Source organism: Garra rufa, chromosome 12 (assembly GCF_049309525.1).
Source record: "Garra rufa chromosome 12, GarRuf1.0, whole genome shotgun sequence".
NCBI classification, from domain to species: Eukaryota; Metazoa; Chordata; class Actinopteri; order Cypriniformes; family Cyprinidae; genus Garra; species Garra rufa.
In genome coordinates this window covers 27500522-27519791 of record NC_133372.1, presented here as the reverse complement: position 1 = coordinate 27519791, position 19270 = coordinate 27500522, and the positions used below count along the sequence as shown (strand labels likewise).

General features: G+C 34.2%; 1 protein-coding gene and 1 long non-coding RNA gene across 2 annotated transcripts in view; both read left to right on the top strand.

Moving 5' to 3' along the window:
* Nucleotides 1-19270, top strand: part of ror1 (receptor tyrosine kinase-like orphan receptor 1) — a 183492-nt gene that overhangs the window by 82608 nt on the left and 81614 nt on the right. The gene's annotated exons all lie outside the window — the stretch shown is intronic.
* Nucleotides 1255-2355, top strand: LOC141346446 (uncharacterized). Its single transcript, XR_012357217.1, has 3 exons — nt 1255-1549; nt 2096-2174; nt 2271-2355. It is a non-coding gene; the product is annotated as an uncharacterized lncRNA (long non-coding RNA).

The following is a 19270-nucleotide window of genomic DNA, read 5'->3' as shown; positions in this document are numbered from 1 at the left end:
GTCAAAACTTTATTGGCATAATTGTCGTTTACAATGTTTGCAAAATGGCAAATAGCATATATACATAAAGTTATTTAGATTAAGCGATTCACAATAAATAAAAACATTCAGAATGTTTTGTAAAGAGATCAAAATAAAGGTGAAAATAACGAATATAAACGAATAATACAAATATTATGGAAAAAAAGAAGGTCAGTTAATGGACAAGACTCTGGGATGCATAAAATGTTTCTTGTGAGGCTATTAAATTTTAAGTACTTTATGTAATGTTTATTCATGATAAACTTGTGAATGCTGTCTACATTGCGCACAGACATCATTAGCATATACAGCATCGCCTATATAATTATTTAATATTGTATTAATTTCTACAGAGATGATAATCATATCTATAGGAAGCTTTAAATTATTACTTAACGAAATAAAACAAATTGAAAACAAAAACTCGTTTATGTAATCCGTAAAGATAAATTTCTCTCTCAAGGCGTCCAAAAAGGTATTGTACTCGAGGAGCGGATATAATATTCTTGATACTTCAAACTTCCATGTTCTGTTCTATAAATTTTGAGAATTAAAAAAATCAGGCTCTCATGAAATCTTTGAAATCAATCTTTGTATGGCTAGTTTATTCAGTTATTCAGTATTGTTGTGTTTCCCCTGTTTTATTCGTTTAATATTCAGAAACAAGTGCCTTTTTTTTTTCAAAACATTTTTTAAAAGAAAGAATTCAACCCTCCAAAATTTTGTTTGCCTATGTCACAATATGAGATAAATCCAGCCCTGTAAATGATGCTGATTTTTGTTGCCAAATTGGTTTGGAAGCGTTGTTGAATAAACAAGTAACGTTAAACTGAACTTTTATGCCTGTATGACTGACAATTTTATTGACCACTGAGAAAGCATTGATTTGGTAAGATGATGGTTCATACCATGTAGAAAAATTACATTTTGAAAAATAGCTTAGATGTAGTAAACTACTTTTGCCGTGTTGCTGCTGTAGCTTAGCTTAGCTAAGGAATGGGAAACCACTACAACACTGTTATACGTCATCATACGTTGTCGCTAGTTCTTAATGTTACATCAGAGGACATGCGCCGATGTTTATCACACATTTCAAGATGTTGAAAAAAATGTTGTAGCGTTGCAAAAAGTACAAATGTACGGTGTACGCACCGTTCATTCACATGTACACATATGGCCGTAAGCAAAACAAACAATGCGTTATCACATGCACGGCAAATTGCAAATCTGTGGTGTAGTGGTGCCTTGAGAAGTGGGTAAATGCTTCATTTGTGTACAGCAAATTGCTGGAGTTCGAAAATCAGGAGTTAGGCAAAAAAGTGTGAAAGAGTTAAATTTTTGGAGTTTATTCTTTAACTTTCACAACAGTTTGTGTTACGGGATACTCCCTGGCTGTGTTGTATTTCGGAGTTCATTCATTGGTGTTCAGGGGCACGTTTTAACAATAACGTTACATCAGGAGCGCGCCATGACACGAGCCTGGTTCTGCCACACGATCGACTGATGAAGTTGTCTACTTCGTCATGAGGTAGGTAAAAAACTAACTCCAAAATGTTCTTTATCTTCTGACAGACAGCTGATTATAGCTGTTACGTTAGTGTACTGACGCCAATAACCGCGGCGAACTTTGTGTTGAATGAATCTCCGATGCAAAACATGGCTGTTTTGAGCGGACTTTTTTTCGATGTGAACAAGCTAATATTAGCTTACGTCTTTCTGTTCACCTTATTTTTTTGTAAACGAGTGTTTTGCTGTCAAATTTAAGTTGCGACTCGCTCAAGAAACATTCTGTTAAGCTTCCATAATGTCATGCCGACGAGACGAGGTAATATCTAGCAATGTCAGTAAACTGAAGTGTCTAAGTCTAACTTTACCCTGGCTAAAAACGATCATAGTTTAGCCATGAACGTGTAAAGTAATGCCTGCAATGTTTTGAGTCGTAACGGCTAACGTTACAAATGTTTTAGTAGTGACTCGTGACCTATGAGAGTTCGTGGCTTTCATATTAAACATTTTGCATTTTCAATCACACTAACAGGTTGTTTTAAATTACATGTTTTCTCTTCATTGTCAGGATGTTGACAGAAGTGCTGGATGGAGGGAAGTAGTAGTAAAACTGGACGAAATTTGTTTCTCAGATTTTCTCAATTCAGGTGAGTTATGTGTTTAGTAATCAGTTAATAAAGAGTAAGTGACTGTAATTTTATGATTTATTTTGTAAATAACATGTTGTTGATGTTATTGTGTAGTCCAGCAGAAGTTTTTGAGATAAAACAACACTGAAAAAAGATGACCAGGGCTCAGCTGATGTACTACATGTTTTCTTGCTTTTTGGATGTCAAAGGACTGGTAAGTATTAAATAATACTTCAAAATGTTATTGAAAAAAATATATATTTTTACATTTGTCTGAACGATTATCTTTTCTTAAAAAAAAAAAACAATTTCTTTGTGACTGAAGAAAGAAAAGAAAGACATGAACCTCTTGGATGACAAGCGGGTGAGTAAATTATCTGTATTTTTTTGTTCTGGAAGTGGACTCTTCCTTTAATGCCTATTGTTTATAAAGGGATGTTTATCTTGTGTTTCGGTCATGCCAAAGTATTGATGACCATCATCTGGCCACTAAAGAAAACCCTCAGCCATATCATCTTTCCTCAGGGACATCAAAAGCACAGGTTTCCACCTTTTACATCGTCTTGGACTGAGAAGTTTCGCCTTGTCAGTCATGTGAAACCTTGGGTATTGTTGAAGAGCTGTTCAAGTAAAGTAAAGTATCATGATGCTCTGTCCAGCCTGTACATATTTTTTTTTAAAGACAAATGTATATAATAATGATATAGGTAGAACTGAAGTCAAAGAACTGAGAGCAAGGCAGTTGAACAAGCAGTATTCTTATTTAAGCAAAATGTTAAGTTCTGTCCTCTGTGCTCCATCCTTCAGCTTTCAGTTTTGTTTTTATTCAGGCGCCTCAAACTAATTCATGGAATGTATCCTGGTATCACTGTGGAGTTGTTTCTTGTTACTTCATCTGATGTATATCTACCTCTGGTTACACAATACTACTGCACTATTTTATAATTATTCAGGTTTGATTTTATATAATGCAATGATGTGTTTTTGACTATGCTGTATACAATTTTACTAAACATTTCTTGTTGGCACTGCAGACATGTATTAAATGTAAATGTTTTGCTGTTAGATTTTACAGTATTTTATGACAGCAGTTAATTTCAAAGTGTTTACATGCATGGAATTTCAAAATCCAATCTATGTATTTCCTGAAATAAAAGCAGCTAGTTGAGAGTATGGCTTTCAGTGTAGTCATTTCCACATAAAACATATTGTGTTTACCCTAAGAAGTGTTTTTAACACTGGTTAAAGAGTTTAAATTATAATTAACTAAATTTTAGAGTTAAAATTACTCTCCAAATGATTAATATTTTAACTCCAGAAAGTGTTAAAATCTAACTCTGAGAAACTGTTAAATTCTACTCCATTGAATTTCCTTTTGAACTTTCAATTTGAGCGCATTGGTTTACTGGATCCTTGGACTGAAATGTTTACAGGGGTTCACTGGTTTAAGAAATTTCAGATGGTAAAAATCTGCTTCTTTTTAATTGTAAGGTATTTTTTTTTTTTCATTATTATGTACTGATTTAAATGACTGGGGTGTGGGAAATTCCCTCGCCACATGGCCTTCCATGTTTCTAACTTGCAGTCAAGTGTATATGACATAAAAATATATTTTGTAATATCAATCAGTGCAAACAGTGCTATCTGCTAGCAAACTTTAGCGATTTTTTGCAAACGTTTATTTACAGAACAACACCATAAACACAAACACAAGATTAAAGGTAATATACATATAATGAAAAATTGTCATAAATATCCTTATTAATGGCAAAAATTACCTATATTTATAAGTCTGCTTGCTCGAGTGAGCAGGCATGTTGGAAAATGGAAATTTCTCTTAGCCCTTCGTTTGAAATGAGGTCCCGAAAATTCTTTGTTTGGAGGCCTATCTGGCCCTTCCCCTTCCCCCTACCCTTCCAACCTAACGAGAAATGAGACACCCCTAGCACTTCACCCCCCCCCCCGGAGCCAAGCCAGCTCTTCTCACCTTTATTCATAGGTTGGGGGGAAGGTGAAAGGTGAAATGGCAAGTTTAAAAGTGACACGAACGACCCTCATTAACAATTGTGAGGTTAGATGTTTGAAAGGTTGTGAAAAAAATGGAGGCACCAGTGCAATCACTTTTTTTGTGTGAAAATAAATAAATAATTTCTTCATTTTTGCTTATAAAGGTATAGGAGTAATACATCATTCTGACCTGTAACGGGTCCATTTTTATTTTAGTGCACTCACAATAGCCTATAAACAACTCATGCGTTTATAAAATAAAGGAAAACAGAAGATGCGCTTTCTGCCGTCTGTTCTTGAACATCGCTTCACAATGAACAAAAGCTTTAAATTACCACTTTAAAACGAAATAATTCAAATCGAAAATAGAAACGTTCATTATGTAATCTGTAGGCCTAAAGATTTAAAGATATTTCTATATAAAGGCACGTCCAATTTAGAAATGGCGAGAAATTTTTCTATTTATCTCCATTATTGATGAATGTCTAAAATATAAAAGTAAGGAAAAGCCTAAAACAGGGCTGATTATATTTATTTTATAATTCTATTAAACTTATAATGTTATAGAATATACTATAAAATAATTATAATTACAAATTATACTGGCATAGAGTATATGTAAAACTTTAATAATTGTAGCTGCTTATATTTTCAGATTTTATGTTTCTCTGTTCTATATATCTTAAAATTTAGAGGATTTGCTGCAACGCAATTTTGTCCGATATGCAAATTATTTATTAGCCTATTAGTATTTTAATCCATAAAGCAAATGCTTTAAAAACACCTTTAAAAAATACTATTTTTGCATCCAGATGCTTTTAAAGAACTTTTCAATATACATGTTATCTTATATCTTAAATGAACTTGTATCTTAAATGTAAACCATGATTTCGTTGTATTCCCTGTGTAACGAATCTCTTACTTATAGCTACATTTTAGGTGCGTCTGAGCTTTGTTGTTTATGATTTTTTTAAAAATCAAGAGTTGCGCGCACTCAACAAAACTGACAAGACTCATTTGAACGCTTCTGATAGACATTGCATTCCTAACCCAACAGAATCGTGTGTGGTTCGTTATAACACTGTAAAAACGCCTAAAAAGAATTACGGTGCAGATTATCTGATCTTAATGTAATGCCGCAATTTACATTTTCTATTCATTTTCATTTTATTGTCAACAGACGTAATATATTGATTTTGTTTGGGCAGGGGAATATGTCCAATTTAGTGGCATTTTTTGGCCCCAGGTCAAGCCTTCCCCAGCCTTACACACGCTCCGCCTATGATACTAACTATATATATACCCTTAGAATATATAGCCTATATATACCCACTTAGAATAATTTTCTTCCCGACCCGACACGCTAAATTTAATTCTCATTTCCAGAATCTCACATTTAACCATTTGGAAACAATGTCGAGTATAAAACTTTTTTCGCAGTACATCCATTATATTTCCATGTTCCACTTTTAAGACGTATTACAGCCCTGCATTTTAGTCCGTCAAAGATCAAATGCGGGCTAAAATTATATTTTAGACATTCAGTGGTGATTTAAAAAAAAATTGCAGCGCTGGAGGAACCACGAGACCAGGCTACCATGACGGTCCTGTTAGCAGCATTGAGCGCACGTTCAGCACAGCTTGGAAGGGTTCCTTGTTTAAAGCTTACCACAAAACACTGGCAAAAGTAAATACCATGACTGTCTAATAGTAAGGAGATATTTTAATTATTTATTTAGAAACTACTGTTTTCTGAGTCAGTGATGATGCAGTTAACAGTCCTCATATCCTCGTTGGACGCGCGCCTTTAGAGAGAAATGCATCTCTATGGACTAGCTACATAATAAAAACAGTTTTTGTTTTCTATTTGTTTTTTTCGTTAAGTAGTAATTTAAGTCTTTCTACATATTTATTTATCATGTCTGACAAAAAAATAACGGTTAAATATTTTCCACTGAAAAAAAAATGTAACTGATCGAGCTTGAGCCTTCATGTCCTAAAAATGTGTTTTGCTCTCTCCGCACAAACGATTGGATATGCACCTAATAGCGCATATTTATATCTATTATTATTTATTTCTTTTATTTTACATCTATGGATTTTAGTTTAGCCAATTCGTGATTTGAGAAGGCAAATTGAAAGAGTAGGTCAACTCACTGTCTGCCGCTTGGTCTTTAAGAAACAAAAAGCTTACGTTTAACGAACAAAAATGCTCCAATTTTTTTTTCTAAATTAACTTAATAAAAAGGAAACGAAATTATAAATACTTTGCCGTTACATACAGAATGAATTACCGATTATGGCGCCAGATATTGAAACAACAGACATAAATACTGTCCAAATAGCCCTCTTTGTGCAGGGCTTGGCCACAGAATGTTGTTCCTTGCGCCACCTGGTGGATATTATATGAAGCGCAACAACGTTTTAAAAAAACCTAAAAAAGCCCCTGCAGGCCGCCGCGTGGCGACGCGTGCTGAATTGCAGGCTGCCGCGTGAAAAAAGACGCATTTTTAATGGCCAGATCTGTACAGTAAAAACCTGACAGCTGTTTTGAAAGAAATTCACAGTAAATAAAAAAATATTGGAACTTAACTAAAATATTTAAATCGTGAATAGTATGTACTGTGTATTTCAGTGTCATGCAGGATCTTTTTTACTGTTTTTTTTGTTTGTTTGTTTTTTTGTTTTTTAAAGAGTAATTTTAACAAATGTAACTATAAAATGCAAATATAAAATATAATTTAATTTGGTCACACTTTAGTTTAGGGACCAATTCACTATTAACTATGACTTTTGCACACACAATAGTTTGCTGCTCTTCTAAATTGAACATAACAGTCTGTGATGGCATAGTATCTGTCCTCTGTCCCTGGCTGATGAACTCATAGGTCTCTGTTCTATTAAATTAAATGAAGCGCTTTAGTTGTTTTTCTTTTGTCAAGACTTGGCATGTGCAGAGGCAGCAGAACAAAGCCTCCGCTTTCCTATAGCGAACGGGGAGCCAGATCTACGCCATCCAAACTTGGCATAGAAACTTGGAGCCAATCTGTAAGCAATTTAGTGTAGCTCTGTGGAAGCAGTTTGCGAGAGACAGCGCGCGAGAGAGGGAGATTTCTTATAAATAGTAATAGAGAGCGGCAGTCAGTAAGTACCGAATTGGTGTGCTTCAAATGAAAATGTGCTGAAAAAATCCTTAAAGGCAATCAAAAGCGAATACCCACAAAAGATTGAGTTAGATATTACAATAATCATTTCCGGCAAGGTCTTTCTTCTCCAAGGCAAATAAGAAAGGGAGCGTTTGAGTTGCCTGCGAGCGTGCACACATGTGCGTGTGCGGCTGAATGTGTTTTGTTAGTGTGTGTAAAAGATTGCTCGCGTGACTGTTATGATTATGATACCCTTATGCTCTCCAAATCTGTCAGTTTGCCGCTGAGTCGTAAGTATTGACCTGCACGGACCAGGCGGTGGGATCATATAACTGATATCATGTGACTGATTTTACGAGGCAGGTGGTGCTGGGTCATGCTCTCTGCCTTTATTAGACCAAAATCAAAGACCCTTTTGTGCTGTGCCATCTCTTGACTGCAGTGGACCATAAGAAAAATGAGAGAGATACCTCCACCTTATGGATCTGTAATGTTTTTAAGAAAAGCACGAGTGCTATATTAGCCAAGGTGTGGTTGATGTGTGATGGAATTGACATTTGTTATATTTTTTGGTTTGAGGACATTTTTTTTCTAACCTAATTAAATGTATGTATCATCTTTTGTGTTTTGTTTGGTTTGTTTTGACATACGTAATGTCAACTAGCCTCAAAAGTTTACATCCCCTTGATTCTTAATGCTGTTTTGTTACCTGAATGATCCACAGCTGTGTTGATTTTGTGATAGATAATCATGAGAAAAATCCTTCAGGTCCCACAAATTCATTGTTTTTTTATCATTTTTGTGTATTTCAACCCTTTCCAATATGGTTTTGAGATCCATCTTTTCACACTAAGGACAACTGAGAGACTCATATGCAAATATTACAGAAGGTTCAAACACTCACTGATGATCACAATGCATTAAGAGCTGGGGGTGAAAACTTTTTGAATTTGAAGATCAGGGTAAATGTAACCTATTTTGTCTTCTGGGAAACATGTAACTATCTTCTGTAGCTTCTGAAGGGCAGTACTAAATGAAAAAATATGATATTTAGGCAAAATAAGAAAAATGTACACATTTTCATTCGGTTCAAAAGTTTTCACCCCCTGGCTTATGCATTGTGTTTCCTTCTGGAGCATCAGTGAGTGTTTGAACCTTCTGTAATAGTTGCATATGAGTCCCTCAGTTGTCCCCAGTGTGAAAAGATGGATATCAAAATCAGTCTTTTTTGAAAAGGGTTCAAATACACAAAAATCCTGGAAAACCAATGAATTTGTAGGACCTGAAGGATTTTTCTAAAGAACAGCAGGCAGTTTAACTGTTCAGGACAAACAAGGGACTCATGAACAACTATCACTAAACAAAATACACAGCTGTGGATCATTCAGGTATAAACACAGTATTAAGAATCAAGCGTATGTAAACTTTTGAATCGGGTCATTTTTATAAATTCAACTATTATTTTCTCTTGTGGACTATGTAATCATCTTATATGTGTAATATCTTATTCAGGTCAGTACTAAATAAACAATAACATGCATTTTGTATAATCCCTCTTATTTTGGTAAAATAACTAACATTTTTAACAATTCTGAAAGGGGGATGTAAACTTTTTACCTCAACTGTACATAATGTTACACTGTTAATACATGTTTGTAATATTTATCTTTCTTTCTTTTTTCTCTCTCCATTTTTGCCCCCGTCTCTCCCCCTCATATTCTTGGATGAATGACCTTGTCGACCCTGTAGGTGAGTGTATATCTGCATTTCCTTCACAGTTATTATACAGCAGATGTTTTTTTTTTTTTTGTCATTGCAAAAGTTACCTCTTTTATAGACACTTAATTATGAGCAGCTTGTAATAAGGATGTTCCTTATGGAAAAAAAGCGCTTGGGACGTAGTCCGCCTCTTTAAACCTTTGAACTGCTGTACTGGGACTGTAGTACACATACATCAAACATAATAGATTTTCTGTGCCAAATGTGCTATTTTTAAATCAGAACATCATTCACAGACTGTTGAATTTTTGTATTGATGTATGATAGAAGTGAGTGGCTACATTGTGTTCCCAGCGAAATGATGAGAAGTTTAGACCATTGAGAGTTCAAAATAACTTGGCTCTTTCTTAGATAGGATCAGTCCTGAAAGTTCTTAATACTTTTTTTTTATTTTTTGTATGGAAGCCAGTTTCCGCCATTGAATAAAAAATAAAAAAGGTAATTGTGACTTTTTATCTCACAATTCTGACTTTATTTTAATTGTGTGGTACAAACTTGCAGTTGTCACTTTTTTCTCATAATCTAGTATTTGCGAGTAATAAAGTCAGAAAGAGAGATATAGAAAGGCAATTCTGAGGAAAAAAGTCACAATTGTGAGATATAAACTGACAATTCTGAGAAAATATCAGTTTTTTTCCCCATCAGAACTGGACTTTAATACTCACAATTGCAAGTTGATGTCTCAAAAAAATTGAATTGCAAGATATAAACTCAAAATTGCGAGAAAAAATGTCAGAACTGCGAAATACAAATGCAGTTCTGAGAAAAAAAAAAGTCAGAGTTACTAGTTTGTATCAGGCCATTCTGAGAAAAAAAGTCAAAATTGCAAGATATAAACTCAAAATTGCGAGAAAAAAGTCTGAATTGCCAGATACAAATGCAATTAAAAAAAAAAGTCAGAATCACTGAATTATATCTCGCATTTAACACTTCATTTCTCAGAATTGTAAGTTTATGTCTCCAAATTCTGACTTTATTATTTGCAATTGCGAGTTTATATCACACAATTCTAAGAAAAAAGTCAGAATTGCGAGATATAAACAGGCAATTCTGTGCAAAAAAGATACAATTGCAAGATATAAACTCGAAATTGCGAGAAAAAATGTCAGAATTGCGAGATACAAATTCAGTTCTGAGAAAAAAGTCAGAGTTGCTAGTTTGTATCATGCCATTCTGAGAAAAAAAGTCAGAATTACAAGATATAAACTTGCAGTTGCGAGAAAAAAGTCAGAATTGCGAGATATAAGCTCGCAATTGCGAGAAAAAAGTCAGACTTACAAGATACAAACGCAGTTCTGAAAAAAAACGAATAGAATTGTGTTTATATCTTGCAATTCTGACTTTATTTCTGACGATTGTGAGAATAACTAACAATTGCGAGTTTACATTACGCAATTCTGAGAAAAAAAGTCCGAATTGTAAGATATAAACAGTTGCAAGAAAAAAAGTCCGAATTGCTAGTTTGTGTCATGCCATTCTGCGAAAAAAAAAAAGTTAGAATTGCCAGATATAAACTAGAAAAAAGTCTAAATTGCTAGATACAAACGCAGTTCTGAGGAAAAAAAAGTCAGAATTGTGAGTTTATAACAATTGTGATGTTATTTCTCACAAATGTGACTTTATAACTCGCAATGGCGAGTTTATATTACGCAGTTCTGAATTGTTTGCAATTTGCAATTCTGATTTTTGTTATATAAAAAATATGAAATCCAAAAATAAATTGGTGGGACAGGGCAAAATCAAAATTAATTTTTTTTTTAAACACTATCTATGAAAAGTGCCAGTATTAATGGTGGAACTGTAGGATGAGACTGGGCAGATAATGCTTCAGATTTGCAGGGAAAACCACTGACTTGCTTAAGTCTATCGTTCAGGAAGCTGTGCTGATTTCCAAAGGATATGGTTACATGGATCTCTTGATTTTAAGCTTAGCATTTCTTAATGCCAGATATTTCTCTTATAATGACTATTGATGAAGAGGTGGGTGCTTTGAGGTTCAGAGTGGAAATGCTTCGGCTGAATAAAGTTGGAGTATAAAACAGATATTTACTTTTGTATTTTTTCTCAAAGCACTAATGGATCATATAAATACAGATTAGTGCACTAAATATCACTGTGTAAGCAGCGTTCTGCATGAACTCCAAAGATTAGTCTGAAGATCCCACTATGGATGCTCTTTGAGATCTTCTGCTGAGAGTTTACCGCCAGCTCGGTGCAGAACCATTTCACCTCTGATGTGAGATACTGTGTGCCACATTTTCCATAAAGACATTCCCAAAGGGCAAAATCAAAAGCTTCCATTAGTTAGAGCTCCCTGCTGTTCCCATTTAAGGCCAACTCTGAAACTAGAGAGAAGAAACGACTGTCTAAATTTGCTTTGTGTTGGAAATCTGCACATTAAGAGCAGATAGTTTTCTAAAGGTTATTCATCCCTTATGTTTGAATCTTCTTTCTCTTTTGTAATCACTTCTTCAGATGTAATCAAAGTTTTTCCATCTGCTTTGCATCTAGGAAGCTTTTCTTAAAACCCTCATTAGCAAAGGCACTCAAATGATAATGTTTCTTACTGGGAGCCTTTGAGTGTGTGAACATTTGATTTATGTAAATGTTTGAGGTTGTGCAGTGTCGTGGTTGCAATTTCGGGGCTAGTAAGCGTCTCTTCGTTCAAAGATGAGATTGCACATGAACGGGGAACGTGAGGAACCGGTAGGAGGCATCTCTCTTTCTCTGTTTCTCACACCGTCTCACTATGACGCTCTCATTTTTCTCACTTTCAAAACCTCATATCAGATGACTAACACACTGAAGCTGTGTGTTTAGCTCAATCCTCTGTCATGTCACCTCATGTTTGACTAATTGTGCAGCTACTTGTATTACAGGACTCCTTATCCTGTCACCTTAGCTGACATTATTACTTCCTCCTCTAAACCCCTTCTCACTCAGACTGAGGTCATTTACTTTCGAATAAACCATTAGCTTTATTGTAAAAGAATATAAATAGTAAATAAGTATTTTTTTACATAAACATTCTGGAAGAAGGTTTAAATGTAAGTTTAGTAAATCAAAACTTGGCTTAAACGATTACTTCACCCTGACGCCATCCAAGAAAAAAAAAAGGTTTTTGAGGAAATATTTTTTAGACAGAAAATAAGAGTTTTTCGCCCTACCCTACCTTTTTGAAACAAAGTACCCAGACGAAGAACTAACCACACATTGCCTTACCAATCTTTTTTTTTTTTTTGAAAATAACCAATCGTCTTCTAGAGAAGACCCTTATTAAACCTTTATTTCTTTTCGACTGAAAAAAGAAAGACATGAACATCTTGGATGACATGGGGGAACTTTTTATTCTAGAAGTTTCTTTTTCTTTAAGGAAAGTGTCACTTTTATTGTTTCTCTTTATTTGGGATTTAAACAAATCCTTAAATTGATAGTTCACCCAAAAATGAAAATCATTTACTTATCCTAATGTCATCCGAAATGTTTATGACCTTCTTTCTTCTGTGGAACACAAAATAAGACATTTTGAAGACATTTTATGGTTAAAAAAAAAAAAAAAACACTGGAACTCTAAAAAAAATAATACATTCTTTTGTATTCCACAGAAGAAAAAGTCATTGTTTTGGAATGACAAGAAGGAGAGTAAATGATGATAGAATTTCCATTTTAGGAATATAGACCTTCAACCCGTTGGCTTCCATTGAAGTCCATTGTATGGAGAAAAATCCTGGAATGTTTTCCTCAAAAACCTCAATTTCTTTTGGACTGAAAAAAGAAAGACATGAAGATCTTGGATGACATAGGGGAAAGTTTCTTTTTCTTAAAAGTGTCACTTTCATTGTTTCTCTTTATTTGGGATTTGAACAAATCGTTAAATGAATAGATCACCTACGTATCCTAATGTCATCCCAAACATTTATGACCTTCTTTCCTCTGTGGAACACAAAGTAAGACACTTTGAAGACATTTTATTGTTTAAAAAAAGAACAGTGGAACTTTAAAAAAAAAAAATGCGTTCTTTTGTATTCGACAGAATTTTGGAATGACTGAAGGAAATTAAATCATTGATGTTTTTCGACTGAAGAAAGACATGAACGTCTTGGATGACATGGGAGAATTTTTTTATTCTAGAAGTGAACTAATCCTTTAAGGAATGTGTCAGTTTTATTGTTTCTCTTTATTTGGGATTTGAACAAATCCTTAAATTGATAGTTCACCCAAAAATGAAAATCATTTACTCACCATAATGTCATCCCAAACATTTATGACCTCCTTTCTTCTGTCAAACACAATATAAGACATTTTGAAGACATTTATTATTTAAAAAAAGAACACTGGAACTTTTTTAATACCTTCTTTTGTACGTCATTGTTTGGGAATGACAAGAACGAGAGTAAATGATGACAGAATTTCCATTTTAGGAAATTCCATTTTTGCAAAAGAAACATTATCATAAATCATACAGTTTGTTGAAGAGAGGTATGTGGTTACATTTTCAATACAAGTTTAATTATTACAATTTTTTATACATTTACTTTTCTTTATTTTACCTTATTAATTTACTTAATAGTATAATTAGAGGGTTTTTTTTTTTTTCTTGTCAAAAATGTGTGAAAAGTCCCCCGAGGCATATCCAGGTTTAAGAATATTTTCCACTTGGGTCCTTTTGACCCAGGAACCTCCAAGAACATCTAAGCAACCACATAGCAATATCTTGATTTTTTCTTCAGAAAATGTAAAGTTCCGTTTTTTAGGTGCAATTGTGTCATAGTGCCATGGGGATGTGTTGTCAAACTCGATGATTAGTTGTGTACAGATGGACGTGAGGTAATATTGTTATTGTGCTGGGCTCATGTGTCCGATCCAGTCACAATGATTGGAGACTTTTGTCTTCAGGGAACAAACTTATTGTATCCGTCCATAATAAATAGTCTTTTCCTCCACATATGTTTGAAAAACTGCAGTCGCCTGTTGATTTCAAGAGCAATCATTTATGCGGTTGACGTATTTAATGTACGCAAGCTGCAAACAACATCTATAAGCAATTAATAATTGTAACATTTTCGAGAAAAGTTTGACAGGGCTGTGGAACTTATGATGTTTTGCATTGTATTTCGAGATTAAGTGGTACAGGTTTATTTTTGTTGCAGTACAGCCATGTAATTACACGTTAGGGGAATCAGTTGTAAAACAAGTAAAAATTTGTTGAGTCTTGTGAAGTCGACTTGTGAGGGATCAGGGTAATGAGAGAGAAAAAGAGCTGCCCTCGGGAGCCAGGGACGAGGAGACGAATGTGTATGTGTATGTGCAGAAGAGAAGGAGGAGTATAAGTATTAGAAAAGAAAAAGTTGGATGCTATTGTCCAACACTCATACACTAGGGACTGAAGAAAGATAAAATAGCTGAACCATCCAGTTGAAAGGAAAAACAAATGAAAGATAGAGAAGATAATGCAGGAATTCCGCAAATCCCCAGTGATGAGTCAGGGAATGATACGTCTCAGCGGAGGCCCTAATAAATTCCTGCCTTGATTGGGAGCACGATGTGAGGCTTAGGTTGCTGGGGCTGCCTGCAGGAATCTTGTCTTGCCTCATCCAACTCTCTCAGGACATCGCAGTTGATTGCAGAGTAGGCCTATGTCAGTTGTCACTCAGTCAGGTCTCTTCGGTAATCATGGTAGAGTTTGATTGAAATAATTGGACTTAATAGGGCTTGATTGGGAACGTCTTGGGTGTTCTCAATTAAACTGGCAAGTGTCCTTTTTTGAAATCAGGATTCATTTTTTGGGTCAGAAACCCACACCTGAGGTGAAGCTCTTAGCCAAAGCATACAGTCATGATGAGTTCCAGCATTTAATGATTAAACAGTGACATATTCAATGTCATAATGCATGTTCTCATCAAACATACTTTATTTGTTCAGGTTGAAATAATTCTCACAGACTCTTTTTAGACTTTTTGTAGAATTCCAAGCTATATGTGTGTTGTCCGATGTTTCCACAGTCATGGAAAACTTGTTTTTAGTTTTCCAGGTCTGACAAAATTATGAACATTAAAGGTCTTGGAAATTTTGTTAATATACAGTATTTTAATGCTTTTATTGCACATTTTAAGAAGTTACTACTTTTATTGTATTGATAAATAAATAAATTACATTTTAAAATTAATTTAAATTGTAATATTTAAAAATGTTGTAAAATATAGTATATTTGATCAAATACAGTTGAAGTGAAAAGTTTATGTGCTTGCAGAATCTGCAAAATGTTAATTATTTTACCAAAATAAGAGGGATCATATAAAATGCATGTTATTTTTTATTTAGTACTGACCTGAATAAGATTTCACAAGACATTTACATATAGTCCAAAAGAGTAAATAATAGCTGAATTTCTAAAAATGACCCTTTTCTAAAGTTTACATACACTTTTTTTCTTAATACTTGTGTTGTTACCTGAATGATCCACAGCTGTTTTTTTTTTTTTGTTTAGTGATAGTTGTTCATAAGTCCCTTGTTTGTCCTGAACAGTTAAACTGCCCGCTGTTCTTTAGAAAAATCCTTCAGTTTCCACAGATTCCTTTTTTTTTTTTTTTTTTTTTTTTTTTTTTTTACATTTTTGTGCTGCAGCATTGACTGTATGATTTTGAGATCCATCTTTTCACACTGAGGACAACTGAGGGACTCATATGCAACTATTACAGAAGGTTCAAACGCTCACTGATGCTCCAGAAGGAAACACAATGCATTTAGAGCTTTTAAAGATCAGGGTAAATTTAACTTATTTTGTATTTTGGGAAACATGTAAGTATCTTCTGTAGCTTCTGAAGGGCAGTACTATATAAAAAAAATATGATATTTAGGCAAAATAAGAAAAATGTAAATATCTTCATTCTGTTCAAAAGTTTACACCCCTGGCTTCAAATGCATTGTTTTTCCTTCTGGAGCATCAATGAGCGTTTAAACCTTCTTTAATAGTTGCATATGAGTCGAAAACATACAGTCATTGTTGGAAAGGGTTCAAATACACAAAAATACTGAAAAATCACAGAGTTTGTGGGACCTGAAGGATTTCTCTGAAGAACAGTGGGCAGTTTAATTGTTCAGGACAAATAAGGGACTCATGAACAACTATAAACCAAAAAAAATAATAATATTAAGAAGCAAGTGTATGTAAACTTTTGAACAGGGTAATTTATAAAGTCAGCTATTATTTTCTCTTTCTTCTCTTGTGGACTATATGTATATGTATTTTATGTAAAATAACTTATTCAAATCAGTACTAAATAAAAAATAACATGCATTTTGTATGATTCCTCTTATTTTGGTAAAATAATTAACATTTGGCAGAATCTGCAAGGTGTACGTACATCTTTGACTTCAACTGTAAATGCAGCCTCAGTAAGCATAAGAAATGTATTTAAAAAATATTTAATTTTTATACTTTATTCAAATTTTATTACATTTAATAAACTTTTTAAATGCAGTGAAAAAAATGTAGTTTGTTTTCTAATCTAAAATATTTTATCTGCTAGATGTTGCTCTTTTGTTGAGCTTGTGTAGAGTTAAACGCAATTTCAAGCCATAAATGATTTATGAGATAATTGGTCTTTTAAGTCTGATTTGTGAGCTAATTGCTCTTTTGAGTCAGCGCGTTTGAGTAAATTATTCTAAATGATTCATTAGTAAATCAATCTGAATGAAAACTAATTTTACAAGTCATTTTCCAGTAATCACAATCAACTGGAAACATCACAAGAGAAGCCAAAAGGTTTAGAAACTTTTCTGTTATTTTTCTAATAATAAATGTAAGATTACACTATGAACATTACTTATAACCCACACTGGAATATTTGCAAACTAAAATCTTTTTAGTCAAATCTTCCTTGCATAAACTACCACTGCATCAGTTTTTTTTAAAACTCCATTCTTTTCCAGCTATGCAAGAACTGGTATTTCCTTTAGGAAATGTAAAATCTAGTTTTCCGATTAAAGCCTTTGGATAAAATACTTTGGCAAGATGTTTGAATTTGGGTGGCTACTTCACCTACGTAACCCCTGGTTAGCCAGAGCTGTCAAAATAAATGCGCTGCAGGCATATACGTATATGTGTGCAACACAAATTAGTCAGATGCCAATCAGTGCAACTGGCCCAGAGGGCGGCACTATCTCTACAGCTGTTAACATATCATGTTTGACATTCAGCCACTACTCCACGCCCCTGGCCACCACACCCTCATGAGCGGACTGAGATTTATGGGAGCTTTGGGGCCCGTGGGCTGCAGTTCAGCTCTGATTCTGCACTCGTCATGCAGGAGGTTGTGATTACAGGCCAAGCTGGAACCGGTAAGCCTGAGTCAGCGCCATCTCGCTAGAAATCTATACAAACCCATATGAACGTACATATGCAGATGCATACTCTGATGTGAAAACCATCTTTCCAAACATGCACATAGATAAAGAAAGTCACTGTGACCTTAACCCTCTCTGTAAACACACTTTACGTTGTCAGATGTACATGCAACCGCACACCCTTAATTCATTCTTCAGATTTACACACACACACACACACACACACACACACACTTACTCACTCACACCCATATCCTCACAGCCTGCTGTTGGCATGATCGCTCTTCCTTTCATGCATGCCAGCAAATCACAAAAGCGTGCCTTAGATGTGGAGAAAGTGTGCGTGCGTGAGTGAAAAATAAAGGGTTTGTTTCACTATAAAGAATAGTTTCAGTATATTTGTTTTGTTTTTTACTAAAAATATCTAAACATGCTTGACATAGACATATTGATTATTGACTAGAGAATCAGATAATTATTTCTAATCAAAAATTACATTTTGATATATTTAGAGTGGGAAATTACAAAAATCATGATCTTTACTTAATATCCTAATGATTTTGGCATAAAAGAAAAATATGTTTTTTTTTTTGACCCATATAATAAACCCGTGCTGCTTAAGACTGGTTTTGTGGTCCAGGGTCACATTTAGATAGTTGTGTGTAAGGAAGAAATATAAGGGTTTTACTATATTATAAAATAATTTCAGCATTTTCATCTTGCTTTTAGTATCTAAACATGATTACATCAAGTTAAATGTACTTCTTGTGCAAGCAAAACTGCATAATATAAAACTTGTTTTCAGAGAATCTTAATTAAATTATGTTTGTTATTCTTACACCATGGCAAATTCATTTCATTTAGTATAATTTGCTTGTTTTAAGCATAAATCTAATAGAATTTAGTTTAGTTTGTTTAAAACAAGAAAGTAAACAAGAAAGTAAAACAAGTCATAATTTAAGATATATTAGTTTAGATCAGTTCAGTTCTTTTAAGTATTGCCTTTGGCTTAAAGGAATCGTTCACCCAAAAATGAAAACTTTTCATCATTTACTCACCCTCATGTTGTTCCAAACCTGTATGAGTTTCTTTCATATGCAGAACATAAAAGAAGATATTTTGAAGAATGCTGGTAATCAAACAGTTGTTGGTCTCCATTGACTTCTATAGTATTTCTTTTCCTACTATACAAGTCAGTGGGGACCAACAATTGTTTGGTTCTTCAAAATTAAAAAAAATATATATATATATTTTGTGTTCAACATAAGAAAAAAAAACTTGTACAGGTTTGGAACGACATGAGGGTGAGTAAATTTCACTTTAAGCAATACTTTTAGCAAAGTCCCTTTAAAGCAAGTCATGTCACTCAGTGGCCATCTTTGAAATGCCTCTCAGGCATGCAAGTGCAGCTTCTATCTCTTTGAATGGGGAAACATCAAATTCTCCAAAACTGTTTACCAAGCTTATGATTAAATGTCATATTTGAAATCACCAATAAAATCTGACAAGAACTGCCTCATGAATATTGTTCCTTGTGCTCCAATAGCGCTAAAAAATGCTTATTTTTCAGACTGGATCAGCCAGTGCACATGCGCAGTACTGAGCGCACGTCTCAGAATGCTGATTGTTTCTATAGCAACCGGGACTTCTAACCGCAGCTGTAGTGACGTGCTGACTTTACTAATCAACAATTGGCACTTTCATTAAGAAGGCGGGGCTTCGTGGCCATAATGAGCATTGCATTTTTCCCCATTCGAAACTATACGAGTGACACGTCTTTGGTATTCTATAGTCTTTGCTTTTAGCCAGCTTGGGTTTGTTTGCAGGGTTGCCAGG